The sequence below is a fragment of the Protopterus annectens genome, chromosome 3.part0, assembly GCF_019279795.1.
Source record: "Protopterus annectens isolate FY-2018-M chromosome 3.part0, PAN1.0, whole genome shotgun sequence".
Taxonomy (NCBI): domain Eukaryota; kingdom Metazoa; phylum Chordata; order Ceratodontiformes; family Protopteridae; genus Protopterus; species Protopterus annectens.
Genome location: NC_056731.1, coordinates 1,982,183,294 through 1,982,208,672, shown reverse-complemented (window position 1 = coordinate 1,982,208,672; position 25,379 = coordinate 1,982,183,294).

Sequence of the window (25,379 nt, the reverse complement as noted above, 5' to 3'; positions counted from 1 at the left end):
TCAGAGCTACAGGCAAGCACAAGAGGAGTATGGCTGAACAAGTTTGCAGATGACTGCTAGCTGTGGTCCATAATCGACTCTATGGCTGACACAGACATCCTCCAGAAGGGTCTTACAGAGACAGATACCTGGTGTCAAAACAATGCCCTCAAGCAGAATGCCAAAGAATGCATAGTCATCCCCTTTGGATAAAACAAAGTGCACACAAATTACTACAAAGGTGGTAATCCAGTATGCATGGAGAATGTAATTATGGCACTGGGGACTTAGGTAGATAGTAAACTCTCCTTTGATGATCACATTGCCAAAGTGTTTAGAAATTGCTTTTATGTAGTGCACCTAATGCCACCTAATGTAACCCACTTTGTCTAGTCTGATGAAGTCACCATCCTACAAATATACCTGTGGAAAGAAGAACTCCCAGTAATGTGTACAGCGCGTTGTGTAAATGCATACTGCTTTAATATCATAAAGTAATGAGGTAGGGGGTTTGAATCTTGCACTTGACAACTGTATGAGAGTGTGTGTGTGTATCTCCTTATAGAAAAGCAACCTTTTTGGAGACTACTACAACACCTTAAAAGTGGTATACTTATCTTTGTCAATATACCTGTGGAAAAGAAAACTCTCAATAATGTGTTTAGCACGTCGTGTTAATGCGTACTTCTCTACTGTCATAAAGTAGTTAGGTAGGGATTTGAATCCTGCACTTGACAACTGTGTGTGTTTGCATCTCCTTATAGAGGAGCAGCCTTTTTAGAGACTACTAAAACACCTTAAAAGTGGTATACTTATCTTTGTCAAGTCTGAGGATGTCACCATCCTACAGATATACCTGTGGAAAAGAAAACTCCCAGTAATGTGTATAGCATGTTGTGTTAATGCATACTCCTCTAGTATTCTAAAGTAATTAGGTAGGGGTTTGAATCCTTCCTTTGCCAACTGTGTGACTGTTTCCTTGGAGAGGAGCAACCTTTTTGAAGACTACTGAAACACCTTAAAAGTGGTATACTCATCTTTTTCAAGTCTGATGATGTCACCATCCTACAAATATACCTGTGGAAGTAATGTGTATCACACGGCATGTTAATGTGTACTGCTCTAGTATCATAACCTAGTTAGGTAGGGGTTTGAATCCTGCACTTGGTGTGTGTGTGTGTGTGTGTGTGTGTGTGTGTGTGTGTGTGTGTGTGTGTGTGTGTGTGTGTGTGTGTGTGTGCTCTATGTGTGTGACACAGTTGGTCAATGTGTTGTGGGTTTTGCTTTTGCTACTGTATGACATATCACAATGACAACAGTATGTGCATTGCACGTCAGGTAGCTGTGTGGCAAATACATATACGTACATGTGACCTCAATTATTTCATAGGTGGGAACCCTGCTTTCTCCATGAACACATCTGTTATCTTTGCCAGAGTGTGCTGCCGCTTTCCAGACCTTAGGTCACATCTGTATGCTTCTGACAAGCCCAGCCACTGTAGTGATCCCTGGCCTAGGTCATCCATGTCACACACACTCATTACGGTTTCTATTGAATAGTGTGAGTAAGGGTTTATGCCTGAGGTATATTTCAGACCTGTTCAAATGCAGCAAAGTCTGTCAATGATGGCTATTCATTATAGGTGTACAACAACCTTTGTGGATATGCATGCAGACCCCTTATTGCTTATGTGATTCACCGAGGGATTTCAAAATACCTTTGCAAATGTGATTACCAAAGGAGAAATGATGTAACACTTGGCTGTATGTACACATCGGTACCTGTTCAACATGTTGGTGGCTACTACCTATGTGATACTGTGGGGATACTATGTTTTGTAAAGGTGGATGACTATGCTTTAGTTGGATTATAGCTTTACAGCATAGGTTTGACAACAGGTATCTGTCTGTATGATACCCTTGTGGAGGATGTGTGTGTCATTTGGAGAATGCATTATAGGCCACAGTATGCATTTCCAGATGTGGACGGGCATATCCCTACTGTGTTTGCTTGTACCTAAGAGAGCTATATGCCAAACGGAAGTGGTCCCAGGAATGGGTGCAGGTGAATACCACTGGTTACTGGCATAGTATAGTATAGTACCTGAAGGATCCAAATGTTACTTTGTGTCCTACATCTGTGTGTCAGTTGTCAATACATCATCTAATGATTGTTTATGGTCAGGCTGTTGAGGTTATGTATACTACCAGAATGCAAACCAATGACAGATAGTAACAGTATCACCCACAGCACAGTGTCAAACCATGTCATACACACATGTGTACCCAAGTTCCAAAATGTGTGTAGTACAATGTATACTGGCCACCAATAGAAACTATGGAGTTTTAACACTGTGTTTCACTGTGTAATACAGGGCATGTCACCCTGCCCACGTTCCACTATGCACATACATGCAGACAGTGCACCTCCACCATGTTCACAAATGTACACCTGCAAATCTGTGCTGCACACATCCCACACATACTGTCCACTCTCTAACACAAGCTGCTAATACTACACACATCAGTCAAGTGGCACATGGGTGTACAATACACTATTGGAATTAACACTGGTGTAAACAATACTACATTGACAATCATAGCTTTAATGCATCATGCCTGCTCAGCTACACCTTCAAGGATATCATTACACTTTACTGCTGACAACATGCTAACATTGCTATACTGCTATAAAGTCACCCTGTGCATCAGTACCATGTTAGCCTGTTCCTACATCAATGTTACAGATGACAGGAGGTGGCACAGGTTTCATCATATGCAGAGGGTGTGTTGCTGGTTTGCCAAAGGCCTACATTGAGCCATACAATCGACGTGTGTGTGTGTGTGTGTGTGTGTGTGTGTGTGTGTGTGTGTGTGTGTGTGTGTGTGTGTGTGTGTGTGTGTGTGTGTGTGTGTGTGTGTGTGTGTGTGTGTGTGTGTGTGTGTGTGTGTGTGTGCATGTGTGTGAGGGCCAAGAGTTCTGGTATGGGCCAATGTTGATGTAATGTGTGCGGGTATGTGCTAGCCCTAGGTGTCTGATTTATGTGTGTGTGTGTGTGTGTGTGTGTGTGTGTGTGTGTGTGTGTGTGTGTGTATGCACACAGTTCCACAATGTGGCTGCCATATACGGGGATTTGTGGGACAGCCACAGACTGTACCTGCCAGGCTTTACAGATCACTGTCTCTGGCCATGGATACCGCACCTGTGCCTGGCAGGGGTGCTACTGACAGTATCAGGTACTAAGCCAGACTGGGTACTATCCTCAGAGGTAGGCATATGTACACTGGACCCAGGTCCCTGCTGGGACTGGCCAGAGCCAAGTGAACATGGTCTTCGAGGACGGTCTATGGACAGCCCACCCCCAACATTGCTGGGGCCGGTACTGGCACTATGGGAGTGGCTGTGACTTGGGGGATGTCCGAGGTGACTGCCAGCTGCTGATGTTGCTGGCATACATCCATGTTGATGTCTCAACTGTCCTGCACTCTCCTGACACATGAACATGACATTCTGGAGGACATCTAATGTCTCACCCCAACGTCTATCAGTGACCTCAGTGTAATTATGGATGGTACCTGCTAGGTCATGGATACTGTCATTTAAAGTGGTGTTATTTGCCCTCTGTGCCCTTATTCCCTGTCTGGTGTACCGTTTCATACATGCCTGTGCCTCCATGACAGGGGCATGATGACCAACAGTGCTCCGACGAGAACCCCTGGACATCTGCCTATGTGGTACCGTTCCAGACATCTGGGTATGGCTGCTGTGTCTGGATGCATGTGCTATAGATACCACACTGTCATGGCCATTGCCGACTGTACACTGTCCCTCAGCTAAGGGCAATGGTGATGATGGACGTATTGGCAGTATGGCTGTGTGCATGGTTGGGGTGGACACTTGTGTGCTGTCGATTGGTGGCCCAATGACAGACCCTGCAAACATGCCTTTGCCTCAACACACTTATCCTCATTATCACTATTTGTGTCAGTGACATCAGGTTCCCTGCTGCAGTGAACCAGCCAAACCTCAGCACCTGTGAGATGAAGACAGGAAACACACTTTACGACCTGTACATGATGTCAGAACACATGCACACATGCACACATGAACACATGAACACATGCATACATGCACACATGCACACATGAACACATGCACACATGACCAAACACGCACATGAACATATACACACATGCACACAGATACACTCCTCACTAAAGCAGACACACACACACACACACACACACACACACACACACACACACACACACACACACACACACACACACACACACACACCACCAGCAATCCAGAACACACTCAATAGCGGTTGATGGTGGGGTACAGTATCACAATACAAACAGTCATATCACATGTGTCAGCATGCAGGACGAGTGTTGCTCAACAGCATGTGGTGTGAGTGTAGACAGTCCTTGCTAATAACAGTATACATGGCTTTGATGCATGTGTGTTATTGTTCAGTGATTGGCCTCACTCTGGAGCACAATGTGTACATGGACACAACATTGCTGTGCAAGTATTACAAGCTCTTCAATGATCTGTGCACCATCACTCACAGGTATACATACCATGGCTGGATGTGTATCTGTGTGTCACATAGATATCCATTACTGATTAGACCGTCTGTGTCTTTAGCAGATAATTGTGGACACAGGTTTAGCTCATGCATGCTAAGTATACACACAGGATGAGTGGTGCATGTATACCTGATGGAATACCATTGCTCAACATAGCCATTGTACAGTAGTTATGGTGAGTGTAGAACATATTGTGGACATGCCAGTGTCAGCCATGCCATGGCATGCTACAACACAACTGCAACATTAAACATCACACATACCCAATGTGTGCCATGTGAACTATACACTCAATAGCATTACAAGACATATATGTGTCACTTTGTGCAAATGGTGATTGTTATGCATATTGTGTATAGGTACATATGTTTGCACACACACAACATTGAGGTGTATAACAATGAATGCTATGTGTAGTACTGTGGTTACTGTAATTGGATGGGGTGTAGTACCATGAGCCATTGTCATGCAGCATCATGTGGTCACTCAAGGCTACTAATGTGTGCCAGACTGGCACCTATCATGCTGTACCTGAACTGCAGTACCATGGCTACATTCACCATTTCACAGCCAGTTGTTACATGAGTTTGTAAGGTGCCCAATAGAGAGCACTGCCTAACATGAATGTGTTGTTTGTTGACGAGTGTCACACTGCCCCATGATAGGCCTCTACCCCTCAGGTATATTATGTGTGCTGTGTGGATGACATTTGGGATACTGGAGTGTGACCTTACAGTGGGTGTCTGAATATGCCATGTGTAGCATATTAACCTGTACTGCGTTATGACAAAGTTGTGTATGTTGTGTGCATGTGTATCGACTCTGCCTATCCAATGTCCACTACAGTGTAGTCACAATTGTCTGGGATGCTCTGTGCATTGCATATGATTGAGGCAGCTACTCATGTTACTGAGATGTGCATAGTCTCACAGCAAACATGCACAACATGCATTATGCATAGGTGTGTTACATGTGTACATGGCCTACACCTCACCTATAACATAGGTTCATAGGTTCATAGGTTTATACTAGGCTATCTGCCCTAAGGCATTTATAAGCCTAGCCCAAATTTTTGTGGCTTACGCCACCCCTTATATGAAAAAATACTGTGCCCATTAGTTTGTTGTGCCTCTGTCCAGCAGTGACACAGAGATGATTCTCGGGATAAACCTATGATCTCCCATCCACAGGTCAAGATTTCTCTTGAACAGAGCCAGCGAGGTGCTCTGCCTCACATGGATCGGGATTTTATTCCACAGCATAGGGAGTCTTTGAATGATAAATCTATCCCTCCAGCACGTCCTATTTATATCCATGCTAAGGTTTAAGTCGCTTGCTCTAGTGGTTTTGGTGGATTTGGATTTTTTGAGGTGGAGCATGTCCATTAATTCCGGGTTGGACATGGCCTTGTATGTCAGGCACATGTCACCTCTGAGCAGACGGTATGCAACTGAATAGAGCTGGAGTTTCTTCAATCTGGCAGCATATGACAGATTTTGGAGTCCCTTTATCCTTTTGGTGAGGAACTTTTGGGGTCTCTCCAATTGCTGCAGATGTCGGGTGAGATACATCCCGAATGGGGCATTGTACTCGATCGTTGGTCTGATAAGTGAAGAGTACAGGGGAACAATGACCTCACTAGATCTGGATGTGAATCCCTTCATGATCAGGTGGGCAATGTAGAAGGTCTTTCTAACCACTTTAGCAACGTGAGTGTCAAAAGAAAGGCCACTGTCAACCTGGGTCCCCAGGTCCCTGATAACCTCTTCTGTGCTTAGTGGATTGCCACCTATAGGGTAGCTTGGGGTTACCTTGTTTTTCCCGAAGGGTATGACTATACATTTTTTGGCGTTTAACTTCAGGCCATGGCTCTGGCACCAGCTATCTGTTTCCATGAGTCCCTTCTGAAGGATATCCGTGTCCGATGCACTTTCCACTATGGCCAGTTTGCAGTCATCTGCAAACTTTGTCAGCCAAAGTTCTCCCATGTTGGCCTGTATTTCTGAGAAGTAGATGCCGAACAATAGGGGGCCAAGGACCGAGCCCTGTGGGACACCACTTGTGACCGGCTTGGAGTCTGACATAGCGCCAGCAACTCTAACCCTGTGGGTTCTGTCCTTAAGCCAGTTTGCAACCCATCTTGTGACATATGGGTTTACATTTAAGCTGGTAAGTTTTTCTACAATACCTGAGTGGGGTATTGTGTCGAAGGCCTTTGCAAGGTCAAGGTAGGCTGCATGGACTGCCTTTCCCTCATCAGTGGCCTTGGTGACTGTTTCGAAGAAGTCGACCAAGTTCAAAAGGCATGATCTGCCCTTGACGAAGCCAAACTGGGTCGGATCCAATGTCTGCAAGTCCCCTATATCTTTGTTTATGAACTCCATTATGATCCTCTCCATAGCTTTGCAGACTAGACTTGTTAAGCTTATGGGGCGGTAATTACCAGGGTCCGTAGAGGCACCGCCTTTGTGGAGTGGGACCACAGTTGCCGTACGCCACTCCTTGGGCACGTATCCTGTGGTAAGGCTGAGATTAAACAGCTGCCTTATGTGAGGGTTTAATTCCTCATTTAGCTCATGTAGCACACAAGCTGGGGACACCATCCGGTCCCATTGATGCTGTGTTTTTAGCTTTAGAGAGAGCAGCTTTCACCTGTGCATTTGAGCTGTCTGGGAGGCTACACTCTGCTGGGATAGTTATCTCTCCTTTAGGGGGGGAGAGGGGGGTGAAGTTTGCACTGAACCTGTCTGCCAGTATGTTGGCAATGTCTGTGGGTTCAGTGATTTTTGTATCATTTTGGACTAATTCTGAGCATATCTGGGAGTTTCCACCCAGGTTCCTAACATAGCTGAAAAAGGCCTTATGATTGTCCTTTGAATCCATGGCAATTTTTCTCTCAAAATTGGCCTTAGTTGATTTTATGAGTGCTCGTATTTTTTACTAATAATGATCAGGGGTGACTTCCTTTATGGATTTTGTTCTATCATGTAATAGCTTTCTCCTCTTATTGTAAAGTTTGTTAATGGCTGGGGTCCACCAGACTGGATGTTTGCCCTTTGTGGAAAGAGTCTTGGTTTTATTTGGGATTGCCTGATCCATGCAGTCCTGGAGGTGTTCATAGAAGGCATTTGTAAGGGCTTCAGCAGCTTGGGTTGTGGTTTCCACTGGCTCAGTGGCCTTGAAGGATACCACACCAGTCTTGAGTAGTGTGAAGTTTGCTTTAGAGAAGTTCTTCACTGTGGTCTTTTTTGTTTGGGGTGGGGGTGGGATGTGGATTTCCAGTGAGATTAGTTTATGATCAGATCTCACCAATGAGGGATATACTTCCGGTGTGGAGCATTTTGTCCCCATGTTTGTGATAATGAGATCTAGTATATTTTCTCCTCTCGTGGGAACAGTGACTAGCTGTTCCATGGCATTTGAATTTATGAACTCCAGGAACCGTTGGGCTAGAAAGTTAGGGCTTGAGTAATGTTCCCAGTCTATATTTGGGTAGTTGAAGTCACCCAATATGATGGTATTTGGAGACACATTTATACCCTCCAGTGTCTTCAGGAAGGCTGTGTGGGGTTCCTGAGTTTGAGAGGGTGTCCTGTAGCATGCTACAATTTGTAGAGCAGTTTTGCCTATGGTTAGTTGCACCTGGATGGTTTCCGAAGCTTCGTGTGTTGCCACCAACCTGGAGGTGTGGGTATCATTTATGAATATGGATACACCCCCTCCTTTTGTGGTGTGGTCTGGGTTTTGGGGCCGGAACGCATTATATGAGGTAAAACCTAATAGTGCCGGGGTGCTCTCAGGAGCCTTGAACCAGGTTTCAGTTACAGCACAGGCATCAATGTTCTCCATGCAGTACATGCACATTTTATTTGCAATATTAAATGTAGAACACACTCACCAGTATGGGTCTGCTGCCTTGCTGTCACACCAGAGGGACCTACAAAGATATGAGATAGTTTGTCAGTGGCAACAACTGTGGCATTGCTACTGTGGATTTGCAATCTTACAGTAGTACAACGGTTGACAGTCACAGGCCTACAGATCATGTTCCAAATTATCAGTATTGCACAACACAAGGCTCCACATCTTCTAAGTACACAGTACACATCTCACATATGCATGATCTAACAGTAGAAGTAACAGTAGTCTACAGATATGCCATGTTACCTGCACGCTCTGTGTGAACTTGCTGGGTGGCTCTGGCCTCCATGATGATACATGTCTGCTGTTGTTGTTGTTGGCCAGGAGCCACCAGGCTCAGGAGCAGATCCTCCACTCTGGTGAGGGTGGGGTGGGGTGGATAGTAACCCCACCACCTGTGGCAAGCTGTTGTCTACAGACATCACACACATGCTGCCGGACATGTCTAAGTAAATCACTGCAGTGATGGCGTACCTGCTCATATGTCTGGTTATGCATGCCTATGTAATTCACCCTACGGACAACATCTTGCCATAGTGCAGACCACTCATGCTGGTCCTGGCTGGTTCTTGAGAAAAGCAGTGTGTAGTGCTGAACCAGACTGGTTGTTATGACGTCATCCTCAACAGGACTATAGGTTGGGTTGAGATGGTGGGCCATGAACCATGGAAGACAATGAAACAATATGTGTGAGCAAGTCATGTGGCACACCTAACATTCTACAGTACAGATATCACTGAACTGCCATAAATAGCAACCTATTGCCTGTCAGAGGATACACACTTTCAATACCACATATCAGTGCTCAACCCACAACTGCCTGACAGTGCCTGGCACGCTCTATATATTAAACCATGTTCTGCACAGCAACAAAGAGAAACCACTATGTAAGACTATACAACAGTACATGGCACACTGTATGTGACACAATGCACCACCTAGCCACAGGAGGTATATATCAAGCTAATGCATAAAGAAATATGTCATCCACTGCAATGATTGTAAAGTCCAGTTACAGTATTACCAGTATACCACACTAGTTGTTGATGGCAAACCCCTGCCTAAAATATGTGCACATTCGTGAATATAGATGGCATACTGCTGTACTAGACTATACATGTTGCTAGATACGCACTTATATCCTGTAATACACATATGACCGAGGACATGTTACAGGCACACCCACACACACATCAGACATACATACACAAAGGTATGGCAACCCAGATGAGCTTTACATGTGTACCATACAGTAGTGTGTGTCAGTACTTACAAAACCTTATGCCTGAGGTATGTAATCTGTGAGGACTGCAGGGAACACACAAAACAGTGGTTCCAAGCAATGTGGACATACACCATACTGTTTTACGCCTACAGCTTCAGGTAGTACTACAGTTCATACAGGATTTGGATTCACCAGCAGTACCAATCAATAAGCATACATGTACTGCTTTAGCCTCCAATGGCACACCCCAGTTAACACCAAGGGACTATGTCAGACTGTATGCCATACTGCTTTTTCAGCCTAGCAATAGCATACACATCTTTTGCTGGGATCAGAGCTAGAACAGAAAATACCATGACAGAAACAGTTTCCCACTAAGCTATCCTACATATATACAACTGTGACACATTCACCAACACATTCACCATCACACTCAGTCAACCTCACATAGCAATTATTGTAACAAGTACATGTGGGTGTGCATTGGTTCATAGGTAGGTAATAGGCTATTGGCCCTAGGGCCTATAGAAGCCTAGCCAGATGGTACCCTGGCCTTTGACACCCAAGTAATTTAATTTAATGTGCCCCTGTCAAGCAGAGCCACAGAGGTGATCCCCAGGGTGTATTTCCTATCTCCCATCCAATCATCAAGATTATTCATGACGACTGCTACTGAGGAGCTTTGTTTGCTATTGATAGGTAGTTTGTTCCAGAGTATGGGATGTCTCTGAGATAGGAATCTATCCGTCCAGCATGTTCTGTTTATTGAGGTGACAAGGTTTAGGTCCCTAGAGTGTGTAGCTCATAGGGATTGTGATCTGTTTACGTGGAGCATGTCCAACAGCTCCGGGTTTGACATAGCTTTGTATGTTAGGCGGAGGTCACCTCTGGGTAGGCGGTATGCAACACAGTCTAGCTGTGGTTTTGTGAGACGGTCTGCATAGGGCATCTGTTTGAGGCCAGTAATACTCTTTGTGAGGTATGTCTGTGGCCTTTCCAGTTGCTGTAGATGTCTTGTGAGGTACATACCAAAAGGGGTATTGTACTCTATAATGGGTTTTGTGAGTGATGAGTAGAGGGGAACATTGACCTCTTTTTCCCTGGATGACACACCTTTTGTGATGAGGTGTGCCACGTAGACAGATTACATGACTAGTGTGGCACTGTGATTATCAAAGGGGTAGACCCTGAACACACAGGTATATTGTGCATTTGAGTGGGGATGCAGACATACAGAGAGCATTATGTATTATTGTGTGAATGTTATCTTGCTGGACTTAAAGGGTTGCTGTGTACCTGTTAGTTTAGCAAGGCAAGTAGTCTGTCTGCATAGCTCCCAACTGTGTACCTATCCAGATGGTAGCCAGATGTTAGGCTGTTATTCTCTGTCTGTGCAATGCACAGGTTTTTTCAGCACTGGCACAATGGCATTGTTACAGTCGTTTGCTACAAGTATATGACTACATCCTTTGGTATTTCAGTGTTGTACTCCTACATAAGGGTATGCTTGTGGAACTCCTTCCAAAGTTATTTGCACAGTGTGTAACAGCAGAAAATCTGATATGCCTGTGTGTTTCTGCCTCGGCCAGGCCTCTGAAACACTCAGGTACATATTTGAACAGAGTGAGGTAAAGGTAGGTAAAAGTGAGGTACACCTTCAAAATATCAGCGACAGTAAGTGGAGATTTCGGGAGAACCACTGCATATGGATTACTACACCTTTTCTGAAGTACAAGCAGTGTCTAACTCCTACATATTGTCATTATTCCTTAGGTGTAATACCCCACCTTTCTGCCTAATGTCAGTACTTTTCAGGGGATTCATAGGGACACAGCTAACATATGTTTCAAAATCGGGGACATCCCTGAAATGTAGTCACAGTTGGGATGTATGTCCTCTGCCCTAATCAGATATGCCACTGTTTGTCCTGCTATGATACTGTGTGGAGGCTGTAAAGTGCTGTTGTAACATCATTTACTGCTAGAATGGCTGGTTTTCTTATCACAGTCATGTAATGCAATTCCACAACAACTGCTGGTAAAGTTCCACAGAACAGGTTTTGTGTTATGGCATTCCTTTTTTTCCTTTACATTCACTCATTCTGATGCATGATATATCTATTTCAGCAACAACCTGCTGTATATCTACTGTGGCTTAGTGGTACTTCATGCAGTCTAGTGTATCCAAGGTCCGGGGTTTGAGACTGACAAAGGTGTTTTATTTTACTGCTGAGCAGAACAAGGGCCCTCACATGCAGGGTGACTAAGGCACTTTTAAGGTGTTATAAGCAGGTTTGCACGGGTTTGCGTGAAGCTTAGCAATGCTTAGCTAATCGCACAGAAGCGCAAACTCACGCAAACCCGCTAACTACTGCTTAAAAGTGCTTACTCCCGCTAACCCTCGTGCTCATTTCTTTGAAAGAAAAGAAAATGGGAAGTTAGGACAGTGGGGAAAAAGGGGCACAAAGAGGGAAAGGTAGTAGGGAAAACAGCTTGGGATGTGCAGGGCGGGTGTAAGGAAGGACTATAGCTGCCCATTTCTTTTACAGCAAAAGCTGTGCGTTTGCAATAATTTTGGAGGGAAATATGAAACCTTCCACCCCTGAGAGAGGGGTGAGGACAACAAAGTATCTTGTACTGCCAATTAAATTACATTTTATATGTCCAGCAGACATGTGTGCAAAATGGGCAGCTATGTATGGGGCGTAACTTTTTTTTGGAGCAGGTTGCCCTTTTTTTCTTTTTCCAGGTGAGAGTGGAATGTGGGGCAGGGGATGTAGGTATATTTGTGGAGGTAGGTTGTTGAGGTAAACAGACAGGACAAACAAGACACATACAGGGGTGGAATATGACACGTGGGGAGTGAACAACATTGATGGGGAAGGATGTTTGGAAACTGCAAACCCATAAGCCCACAGATGGCTGCAGTGGAACTGAGATCCCCACCCATGGGCAATCACCACTGCACCTTCACAGACCAGAGGGTGGCTGTGCTGGGGGCTGGATAGGAGGGGCAGGCTCACTCGTGATTCACGCCACTCGTGCCTCAAGCTGGCATAGAGGATCAGTGACAGAATGCTGGATCTCCCTACGCACCACAGCCCAGACAGTTCGGAGGGTGAGAGGAGGCCCTCCTCTGCCCACACTTGCATGGGGGGGATGAACCCCATCCCCTGCAGTGCTTCCACCTGAAGGTGGCACAGGCCCAACAGAGGAGGAGGTCCCAGGCTGGGCACCAGACCTGCTGCTGCCAGGTACCATCGCCAGCTGAGGTCGGACAGGTGGGTCTGCTGAGACCGGCCTTACCATACTTTCTATGTTTAGGAGGATTTAATGACAATATGGGTTGGTAACAGCCAACAGCATTCCAAATTAGTTGTAACAGCATGCAGTAGTATTCCCATTAACCCAACACACCAGAGTTCCAACAGTTGAACAGCAAGCATAACACATGCATATATAGAACAACAGGGGACATTCCAACAGCATGCAGGATTAATTGGTGACAACAGGCCACCAAGATTGTGGTATTTGAACAGGGCACATGCATCAAAGTAAATGCAGATATTTATAAACCAATAGGACATATGTCCCAACAAATGTTTTGAGATTAGACATACTCATTGAGGTGTGGAATTACACTGTTTATGCACATACAGTAGGGTGTAAAAAGATACCTCCATTAACAACTTATATATACTTATAGTTAACACTACATTCCTATTGACTGCAGGTATATATCCCCTACATATATTATTACACTAGGCAATGTCCATTAAATTGTGAAATGGGTTTTGATAGTTCTTTATATATCTGACCTGTATCTGACATACAAATTGTCCAGGATACAGATGTTACTGCTACGTATTTATATATTATATTTATATTTATATATCTACATACCTAGATGTGTTCAGGTGACAATATCAGTTATATTTTAACAGCCCCCTACATTTCTAGGAGCACACTGACATTTCTGAGAACACAATAACAAGCTACTCATGTGCCAGATTAACCTGTACATGCCGGCCATGAACCAACAGTTGAGGACTGTATATATGCTTAACAGCTACTGGCACTCCCTTCATCCACTTTATATGGGCCTACCCAAGTGTGGGTTGACAGTGCTTAATACAACAGTACTATTTCTATAATGCAGAGTACAAGAACATATCAAAGAATGTGACACGGACACACTCCAGGAATTATACCTTTATTAATTACAAAACACACTTTTCTAGGGGCTCTCTCATTTATTTGATATAACAGTGCATGCAGAAAACTTATTCAAGATGTATTATACCTTTATTAATGGGTTACAACACTCTTTTTCAGACTCTCTCACTTATTTTATATAACAACACATGCAGTGAAATTATTCAAGACTTATTATACCTTTATTAATGGGTTACAACACTCTTTTTCAGGTTCTCTCACTTATTTTATATAACAGTACATGCAGAGAAGTTATTCAAGACTTATTATACCTTTATTATTGGGCTACAACACTTTTTTTCAGGCTCTCTCACTTATTTTATATAACAATACATGGAGAATAATTACTAACCTACCTGGTGGTGCAGCCTTTGCAGCCTATCTGCATAGGCTTGCTGATTCGCAGCACGGACACCTGCAGCTGTGAAGTAAATGAAGTGATATTGAGACATACCTATCCATAATATAGACTGCAATAGCAATTCTTACATACTTCATTCCATGGCTACCTACTCAGTAGTGGGGCATTTTCCATCCCACGGGCCTCCTGTATCCACTGGTTTAGTCAGCCGTCCTTGCATCTCTTCAGGTCTGAGTAGTGATGTCTGACCTGCTCACCAGTGCAAGGGATGCCTGTAGCACTGGTGAGATCATGAGCTAGACGGTTCCAGGCTTCTGCTTTGTATTGGGTGCCTTGGAACTGGCCCTGCAGGAGTCTCTCCTCATGATTATGGACGAGGAGCCAAACCATTACTTTTGACTCCTCAATGCCCCAACGTTGTGCTCGAAATCGAGAGCCCTCTCCAACACCGGCCATGCTGACTGCAGATGGGAGCTACAACCAGTTATGGCAAGTATTCCCGCCTATGGGCTTAAATATGCCTCATTTCCGCCACTTATTTGTGATTGGCCAGTTTTGAAGGAACTCAACTGAAGGCACACCTGCTTAGCAATGGGTAAACTTCTATTGATATGTATGTGTGTGTTGAAAGTGCATGCTTACGAAAAGCTGTCATGGCTTAGTGGTTCAGTACTGTGATTATGATGCACAGTATCCCTGGTTCGAGGCCTGTCATTGCCTTTTATTTTACTACTGGCCAGATGGGCTAGAAGGTGTGGCTGTATTTAGCCGACTTTGCTCAACTTTGCCCAGCGTTTCTCTACATTGATCTACATTGCCCGGCATTGCGCTAGTTAGCATGGTGCACAGCTATGCGCAAACATGTTCTGTTTGCACTATTTGGCGCGATGCATAGCTTCGCGCAAAGCTATTGCGCTAGTTAAAGCAGTGATAAGCTATGAGAAATTATACTGAAATGTGCTTAATACTGGTAAACTTTGCTTAGCAGTGCTTCACATTGCTTAAGATGCTTTACTTATGCATTCATCAGTATGCATAACCATTTCACTTTCTTATATATATATATATATATATATATATATATATATATATATATATATATATATATATATATATATATATGTAAACATTCGTTCACTACTACATAGGCCATTTCAATGCTTTTTACTAAAATTTCAATGATAAATGTCAGGAATTCTTTTCTTATACAGATTTCCAACAGAAAATAAAAAGGGGAGTGGTGAGCCTCTAACCGGGAATGCCTCCTCTTTGTGCAAAGGTTCTACCACTATGCTATTGCTATTTTGCTTTATTTGCATATAAGTTTCTTATTATCCTCTTCGATGTCTTGACTGCTAACTGTAGCTAAGCAATGGGCAAACCCACACAAGCATGCGCAAATACGGGCAGCTATATCGGGAATAATAAAAAGAAAATAAAAGTTTTACATTTTATAATTGTACTGGGGTTTAGAATGTGGGGGAGTGTAGTGTTGGGTATGTACACATTTGAGTGGACTTGGTCATGTCAGATGACATTTCCCAATTGAGAGACTTGCAGGGGCATGGATTTTTGCACTGCTCGGCAGTCCAACACGCCCCCTGCACTTGTGCATGCTCCATGTTAGCCTTTGAGTTGAGGCAGCGTGCCCTCATTAATATGCATGGCGTGCTGCCATCTTACTCGTAGACTGGCGTTTCCGTATAAGACTACTTTAGTCTTACACGGAGGATTTGTGAATCCTGGGGAGTATCTGATGTAGTTAATCTCCTAAGTCTAATTAGTTGTTCTTTAACAACACCCTTTTTCATATGAGGAGGATGGAGGCTGTCTCTATGTAGATATTGGTTGGTAAACACTGGCTTTCTATAAATGCTACTGATGAACTGTTTGGACTGAAAATCAAATGTCAAATTTAAATCCAAAAAGTTAAGACTACAACCACAACCACTGATGGTGAACTTTATGAAGTCAGTGGAATTGTTTTAGTCAGAATCTAGCACTTCGAAATCTTAATAGCTACCTTGCCAAAGAAAAAAAGAGATCATCAATGTAACGGCGATATATCAGTATCCTATCAAACAACCTGTGTTTAATAAGAAACTTATTTTCCCAATTCGCCATCACAAGGTTAGCAAAAGCAGGGGCAACTCTATCCCCATAGCTACTCCTGATGTTTGTTTGTACAGTTGTTCATTGAATTTAAAAAAAAAATATTATCAAGAACAAGATCCATTAGTGCACAAACAGTAGTTATCTTTGTATTGTCAAAATCAGTATTTGTAGTTAAGTATTCTCTCAAAACTTCCAAGCCTATTTCCTGATCAATACAGGTATAAAGAGAAACTGCCCAAGTTATTATATAGGAAAGACTACTAGGTGTTTAAAAAGACGTATTTATGAACATCTTTTAACAATTAAGAAAAAAGAACAAACCAATGCTTTGGCAAAACATGCTGGTATTTGTATTGACTTCAAACAATTTGTTTTTTCAGTGATAGATACTGTCAGTCAAGAAACTTTTTCTGGTGATTATAAAATTTGGTTAGAATGCAAAGAATCCTTATGGCAAATTTACTTGGGTGCAGATGTTGCACCAGGTCTAAATGACACCATTAACATAAAGTGTTTTTTGTAAACTAAGCTATAAAGTTTTTTAAAAACTTCATTTTATGACATTTATTAGAATGTACAAAAGACTTTTTAATTATGTTTTCTACTTCTACTATTTCCACTATGTGGATTTTTGTATGTATTTTTTTACATTTATAAAAATGGGCTTTCTTTTAAACTATGATTATTCAGTCATGTAACTGCTAATTAAGTATTTAAATGCTGTTTCAGGGTAGTTAGAGTGTTTTTCTGATGAAGTTCACAGCATATTAAAGTGAATGAAAGCGCTAACCTTTGGTGTCCATGTCTTTTGGTCTTGGTTTGGAGCAGTTTTTTTAATTTTCCAGTCATTTTGTGTCTTTTCAAGTTTTTTTGGAGTCTGCTTGTCGTTTTTGATTGACTCTGACCCTCACCATGGAAGGCAATTCACAGAACACATTGCTCAATTGATCCACCCATCTAGTACCTGACAGCTTTGCTTCTTTTTTTGAGCAAATTACAGCTGTCATTACAAATGCCATCACTAGAGGGCTTGAAAGAGCAGGAGGATCCCAGGCAGTTCCTGACAACACTTCTGGCTCTGCTAGCCAGCAACGTAACTTGGTGAATGCACCCGACATGATTCCAGCTGAAGACACTCTGGTTGAATCAACACCAGTGCTCAACAACAATGTTTTACAGCATGTCTTTCAAATTCATGCTAATCCTTTTGCCGACATTGCGAACTTGTCAAACAGCGAGTCAGTAAGTACTGATAATTCAAACAATGGCATTGTCTAGCAAAGTAAATGTAAAAAAACTTATTTTTGACTTTGAGAAACTAACTCTTAAATATGTCATGCTTAACGGTGAAATAAGCAATTTTGTTGAATGTATTAGACTCAAGTGTGTTCCGCAAGGCCTGCGGTTCAATAAATTCCCGAACTGTGTGAAAACTGGGGATGAACTACACAGTCAACTTGTTGATTTGTTCAACTAATCCGCTATTAACATGATGTGGATTCTGGTCGAACACTACCAGAAACAGATGGAAGAAGTAAAAGTCACCATGGGCGACTTGGATGCGAAAATTAAGAACTTTTCTTGTTTCAAATTGCTTAACCATTTGTTTTGTGGTGTTGCTGCTAAAATGGATAGATATAGGGCAACAAATGTAACAAGGAAACAGGGTAAATTAAGAAGAGATATATTGGCTTATGCTGATAACAGTGTCTATGCAGTTCGTAGTTTGAATAATCATGTATTTAATTTAAATAATGTCAACAATGTACATGAAGTTGTAGGAGAAGTATCAGAAGTTACAGCTGAAAGAAATTTTACTAGCAACAACAGTATGGGTAATACCACAGTTAAAGAACATGCAGTTGGTCAAGGTAGTAACAATATTGCCAATGTTACTAACAACAACATTATTCAAAATCAGGGGACCAACATTTCAGCTGTTGAAGGTTCTGTATCTGTTGATAATATGGGTCCTGTTTTAGTTGACCAACAAGGGAACAGGAAAACACCAATGTGGTCCAAATCAGTACAGGACAAGGGGAAGGGCAAAGGCAGGAACAAGAAAAAGTGGTAGTTGGCAAAGAAAATTCCCATTACGGTATTGAAATTGTGAACCTTTCCCATATGTGTTTGCCACTGCAGGCATGTGAAGTTTTGAAAAAAGGTTTATCATTTATACCAGCAAATTCTTTTAATCTGGCTAAAGTTATAGTGGACTTTAGATTGTTCCTTAGAAAATTGAATTTGAGTTATGTCATGCAGGATGTTAACATAGACAACCAGGTTAATGTCTCTCAAATGCCTAAAAAATGTAATACCTACAATCCACCATTCCTAGGAACGTTGCAGGTCTTCCAAAATATATGTGAATCCAGCTTTAGACAGTTAAAGCCTGATAACAAGGTTCACAATTTGACTGATTTGGAAGAAAAAGCACTCAAAAGTATGTGCACTAACACCCAAGTTAGGGTTATGAGAGCAGATAAAGGGGAAAATTGTTATTATGGATACAAAAGACTATATTACAGCAGTGGAAGAAATGTTAAAAGACAATGATACATATCAGAGGGTAGAGTTGTCCACTATCAAAAATAGTTATCTGAAATTGGACACCTTACTGTTTGACATGTTTTGTCAAGGAGAATAGATTATCAAACTTATGTCTATTTACAAGTTGAATTTCCCAAAATGTCAGTACTCTTTGGTATTCCAAAGATACAGAAAAACAATGTTAATCCCCCCTTTAGATCAATTATATCTGCAACAACGACTAAGACAGAAACACTGTCCATTTGGTTGGATTTTCTTTTAAATCCTGTGATGCAGGCTTCGAAACATTAACTGAAAGATTCATGGCATTTATTAGAAATTCTAAGGGACTTTAGATTACAAGATAGTACTTTTGTTTTTCCTTCTTTGGACGTAGTTTCTCTTTATACCTGCATTGATCAGGAAGTAGGCTTGGAATTTTTGAGAGAATACTTAACTACAAATACTGATTTTGACAATACAAAGATAGCTACTGTTTGTGCACTAATGGATCTTGTTCTTGATAATATTTTTTTTTAAATTCAATGAAAAACTGTACAAACAAACATCAGGAGTAGCTATGGGGGCTAGAGTTGCTCCTGCTTTTGCTAACCTTGTGATGGCGAACTGGGAAAATAAGTTTCTTATTAAACACAGGATGTTTGATACGATACTGATATATCACCGTTACATTGATGATCTCTTTTTTATTTGGCAAGGTAGCTATGAAGATTTCGAAATGCTAGTTTCTGACTTAAACAATTCCACTGATGTCGTAAAGGTCACCATCAGTGGTTTTGGTTGTAGTCTTAACTTTTCGGATTTAAATTTGACATTTGATTTTCAGTCAAAACAGTTCATCAGTAGCATTTATAAAAAGCCAGTGTTTGCCAACCAATATGTACATAGAGACAGCCTCCATCCTCCTCATATGAAAAGGGGTGTTGTTAAAGGACAACTAATTAGACTTAGTAGATTAACTACATCAGATACTGACTTTATAAAAGAAATGGAGACTTTGAGAACTTTATTTGAGGCTAGAGGTTATGACAGATTATGGTTAAACTAAATAGAAAATGAAGTTCTAAAGTTAAGAGATGGCAAGGCAAGTCCAAGTTTGAGAGGTCACACCCAATTTGAAGCATTGAATGAAGGACAGGGTATCAGTGACCACTCCAAGAATTTGAACAACAGCTTTACATTTTCATTTCCACTTCTGATAGTTAATGAGATGTGGACCATTAGAAAAATTATAGTTGACAATTGGAAAATTGTACTAGGTAATATAGATTTAGCCAAGATTATAGGACTGTGACCTCTGTTTACTTATAAAAAAGTTATAAACATTAAGAGTTTATTAGAACAGGGTTGCAACAACAAAATTGATATAAAAAGTGCACTCATTCAGAAAAAAGGTAGTTATTCTTTTAATTCTGGTAGACAGTGTAGGTACATCAGTAACACATCTTCAGTGGAATTTAGTCACATAAAAATAACTTTTTGGGCCAATGGATATTACACTTGTCAAAGTGAAATGGTAGTATATGCTGCACAGTGTTTATCCTGCTGAAGTTATTATATAGGAAAGACTACTAGATGTTTAAAAAGATGTATTTATGAACATCTTTTAGCAATTAAGAAAAAAGAACAAACCAATGCTTTGGCAAAACATGCTGGCATTTGTATTGACTTCAAAAATTGTGTTTTTTCAGTGATATATCCTGTCAGTCAAGAAACTTTTTTCTGGTGATTATAAAACTTGGTTAGAATGCAAAGAATCCTTATGGCAAATTTACTTGGGTGCAGATGTTGCACCAGGTCTAAATGACACCATTAACGTGTTTTTTGCAAACTAAGCTATAAAGTTTTTTTTTAAAACTTCATTTTATGACATTTATTAGAATGTGCAAAATACTTTTTAATTATGTTTTCTACTACTACTATTTCCACTATATGGATTTTTGTATGTATTTGTTTACATTTATAAAAATGAGCTTTCTTTTTAAACTATGATTATTCAGTCAAGTGACTGCTAATTAAGTATTTAAATGCTGTTTCAGGGTGGTTAGAGTGTTTTTCTGATGAAGTTCACAGCATATTAAAGTGAATGAAAGAGCTAACCTTTGGTGTCCGTGTCTTTTGGTCTTGGTTTGGAGCAGTATTTTTAGTTTTCCAGTGATTTTGTGTCTTTTCAAGTTTTTTTGGAATATGCATATAACAAATATAATATATATTATCTCCTTAAAAATATCATATAAATAGTATGATTAACTATTTATATTAAACAACATTTTGTTTTAACTTTAAAACAGGATTAATAGAAACCATTTGATTTAACCCTGGTAAATGCTCAACTTGTAAATGTAGAATCCATTGTAATTCCATATTTTCCAATTTTATGTTTAAATCATCCCTTCTGAGTGATCTTGTCATAATATATATAACCCTAAACTTAAAACTATGACCTATAGTTACAAAAACATGTTTGGCTAGGGAATTAGTTAGTATTTGCCTTTTTTTCTCAGAATTATGTTCAATGATGGGAAAAATACCATTTTTAAAGAGGTTCGCAGATGATATTTTTTTCATATGGGAGGGGAATGAGATTGACCTCACTGCATATGTGAATTACCTTAATACCACCACACATTTCTTACAATTTTCTATGCAATACTCAGGGAATATTATACAATTCTTAAACATTAATATATATTATGATGGCTACAAACCAGCATTTATAAGAAGAATGTGAATAAAAATTATTTGCATAGAACTAGTATGCACCCCCCCATATATATAAAGGAGTAGCTAGAAGTCAGGTTATGCATATGAGTAGCTTGAATACTGATGAGTCAAGATGTATTAACCAGATTAATATAACCCTTACTGCATTTAAGAACAGAGGTTATGAAAATGAATTGCTTGAGGATGCTAAAAACTATGCTTTACAGAACAGAACAACTTAATGTATGCCATTTTTTGGCGAGGGTGCTAGTAACTATAATAATAATAGTAATGGTAGCCACTATGCAGATGTTCATTATATTACTAAATTTAGCAGATGCAGTGATGGAATTAAACAAATTGTAGCTAACAATTGGGGTATTCTTAGAAGTTTCTCTGGCTTGGATAATATTATTACCAATGAACCATTGTTTACCTATAGGAAATGCAGTAACCTTAATGAAAGACTGTGTTATAAAGATTTGAGGGAACTACATGTGAGAAGTAAAATTGTTAAACATTGTACTTTTGCTTGTCATAATTGTTGCAGTTGTGCATTTATTGAGACTAACAATATTTGTATTAATCCTAACAATAATAAACCTTTTTTGTTTTATTGTTCAGCTACATGTAATACCAGTAACATCATATATTTTGCTACCTGCATGAAGTGTACATGCTTTTATGTAGGAAAGTCTACCAGACACTTAAAAGATAGAATCATTGAACATAATTCTGAGATAAGAAGGCAAATACTAAATAATTCCCTAGCCTAACATGTTTTTTGAAAATATAGGTCATAGTTTTGAGTTTAGGGTTATAAATATGACAAGATCACTCAGAAGGGGTTATCTAAACATAAAATTGGAAAATATGGAATTACAATGGATTCTACATTTACATGCTGAACATTTACCAGGGTTAAATCAATGGTTTCTATTAAACCTGTTTTAAAGTTAAAACCAAATTTTGTTTAATATAAATAGTTAATAATACTATTTTATATGATATTTTAAGGAGATAATGTATGTTATATTTGTTATATGCATATGTTTCTTTAAGGATTCATTACTGTGATTAATTGTTTTATTGGCTGTAAGATTTATTTAATTGATGTATATATATAAATTGTATGTTTTATGGTGAAGTTTATTAAGCACTGAGGAAGGGTACTTGATACCTAAAAGCTTTACTGTAAACTTAGTACTGTCTGACATTGGTGTTAGCCATTTGTTTTTTGATATAACAGAGTTTTTACTGCTACACCTTTACTCCTGTTGGTCTTTTGGCTTGACATTTTCAGTGGAGGCCTAGGGAAAAAAGCTCCGAAGTATTACAAAAATATTTTAAGAACAATAATTTTGCAGTCTTCAAAAATAATATAAAAACAGCCACAGTCTAAATAGTTATAGCAAATTATACATAATGTGAAAAATTTGTTAAGAACAGATACAATTTGTATGACAGTGATTTCATATTTAGAGCAAAAGTAGCTAGTTTACAGAGATTTCAATCTTCTTCTTCTTCTTTCGGCTTTTTCCCGGTCAGGGGTCGCCACAGCGGATCACCTTGTCCGCACATTGAATGGCAGTGGAGTTTTATGGTGTCGAGTTGCCAGCCCGGCGCCCAACCTTCCACAGAAGGCACACTCACACACACACCTAGAGCCAATTTAGAGTGTCCAATCCACCTGCAGCATGTCTTTGGGATGTGGGAGGAAACCGGAGCACCTGGAGGAAACCCACGCGACCACAGGGAGGACATGCAGACTCCGCACAGAAGGCACCCGAGCCGAGGATCGAACCAGAGAACCTCTTGCTGTGAGGCGGCAATGCTAACCACTGCACCACCGTGGCCGCCCAGTTTACAGAGATTTCAATGGTAAGTTAAAATAATGCTAACAGGAGTTGCTATATGATATTTGAGAAAAAAAAGGTTATGACATATTTTGAAAGAGAGCCGGGAAGAGAAATATATTGCAGTAAGGTCGTGAGTGAAGAAGGGACAGCAAGGAGGTGTACGGTATGAATAGGTACTTATTCATATATAGGGAAATACTTTATTCTGGGGTTGAGTTTGAACACAGCCAGAGACACAGTGTGCCTACCTACTTTGATGCCAGGTTTAGTGAAGTTAAGTGTTAGTAGGATTGGCATGATGATAATTTATCGACACTAGCAAAATTCTGCACGTGCATTACCATGCCAAAAACAAAACAAAAAAAAACATAACTAACATTTCATATACCCACATAATGATATGGGGCAATGGCTCAAAAGGTCATAGGATCATAGGTAAGTACGAGACTAGCTGCCCTTTTGGGCAATCTTAAGATGAGCCAATTTCCCTCAAAGGTGAGAATCAAACACTGTACTTCATGTCTGTGAGGTAAAAAACCTTAACCCTTATGCCAACTCCCAGCATTTTTTTGAAAATCAAATCCATTACCTTGTAAAAGTAAAGAAAATGAGTAAAAAAATGATGGTGTAGTGACATACAAATGAAGTGATGTGGTGTACTCAGTGCATAACATCATGCACATGAGAATAGGGAAAGCAAATCGCCTAATACTTGCTTCTGAATAAAAAGGTAAAGAGCAGTGAAAAAATGTGGCACTCAGAAACACAGTGTTGGCAATGGCAGTGACATATGTCATGCAGCTTTTGTTTATCACAAGCAGCAGTGTCCTGGGTAAGCCACGAAACAAAGCAGAAACTCATGGCCAGAAGCAAACCAGAAAACATAGCATGCAGAAAATGATCTCTTTCCAACTGGCAGATATACAGGTGTGGAAAGGGCAGCCTTTTGATAGACACATTATACTGACATTGTTAGACATTTGTGGTGCAACATACTGGAACTGGGGTAATGTTTGGGCTTCTAATACCCACGGATAATAAGTTATATGCAGCACTTACTGTACTGTCTACTGGGACTTCTCAGTAACAAACTGGGTCACTCTGGCTATTTTATAGGTATCAGGTTCTAGAATACTTAGACATTCCTTAGCATGTTACACAGGTGGTTGAGCACATTTCCTTTCCCAACACCAAGGCAGAGAGCCACAGAACCACCACCATGGGAACATTGAGACACAGGATCACTAAGTAAGTGATCTTGGGGCCCAAAAGATGCCTAATCACATACCTTTAAGTAAACACCCTTCAATGTTCTTGTCATCAATTGCAAGCACTTACTAGTGCTCATCTCTTCAAACTGAGCAGGGCTGTACATAAAAGCCCTGGGGTAAATCTGCATCTTTCCATATGATCAGCAAGACTAGCCTTAAGGGCAGCCAAAGTAGCACTTGTCTTCACCTGTCATGGTAACGTATTACACAGGATGGAAATACATTGAGTTAGGAACCTACCCCTGCAATGATTCTGGTTTTGCTGTTGATATAGATACAGATCTCTAGTGTCACTGTTTGTAGAGCCACTGGGTTCTGGAGAGAAAGGAGCTCAGATAGGGCTAAACCTTTCATGGCTTGAAAAGTAAAACATGGGTCACCTTGGAGCAGTTGGTAGGCTACTACATATAAGGGAAGTCATGTTAGCTTATTGTAATAGCTGAAGAATTTAAGGACTTTAATTTTCTTGGTTAAAAATCCTGGGAGCCTTTCCCAGTGAACATGTTTGGAACTTATATGTAATACAAGCGGCATCGTATTCGATGATGAGTGTGATAATGGATGCAGACAGGGGAAAGACAA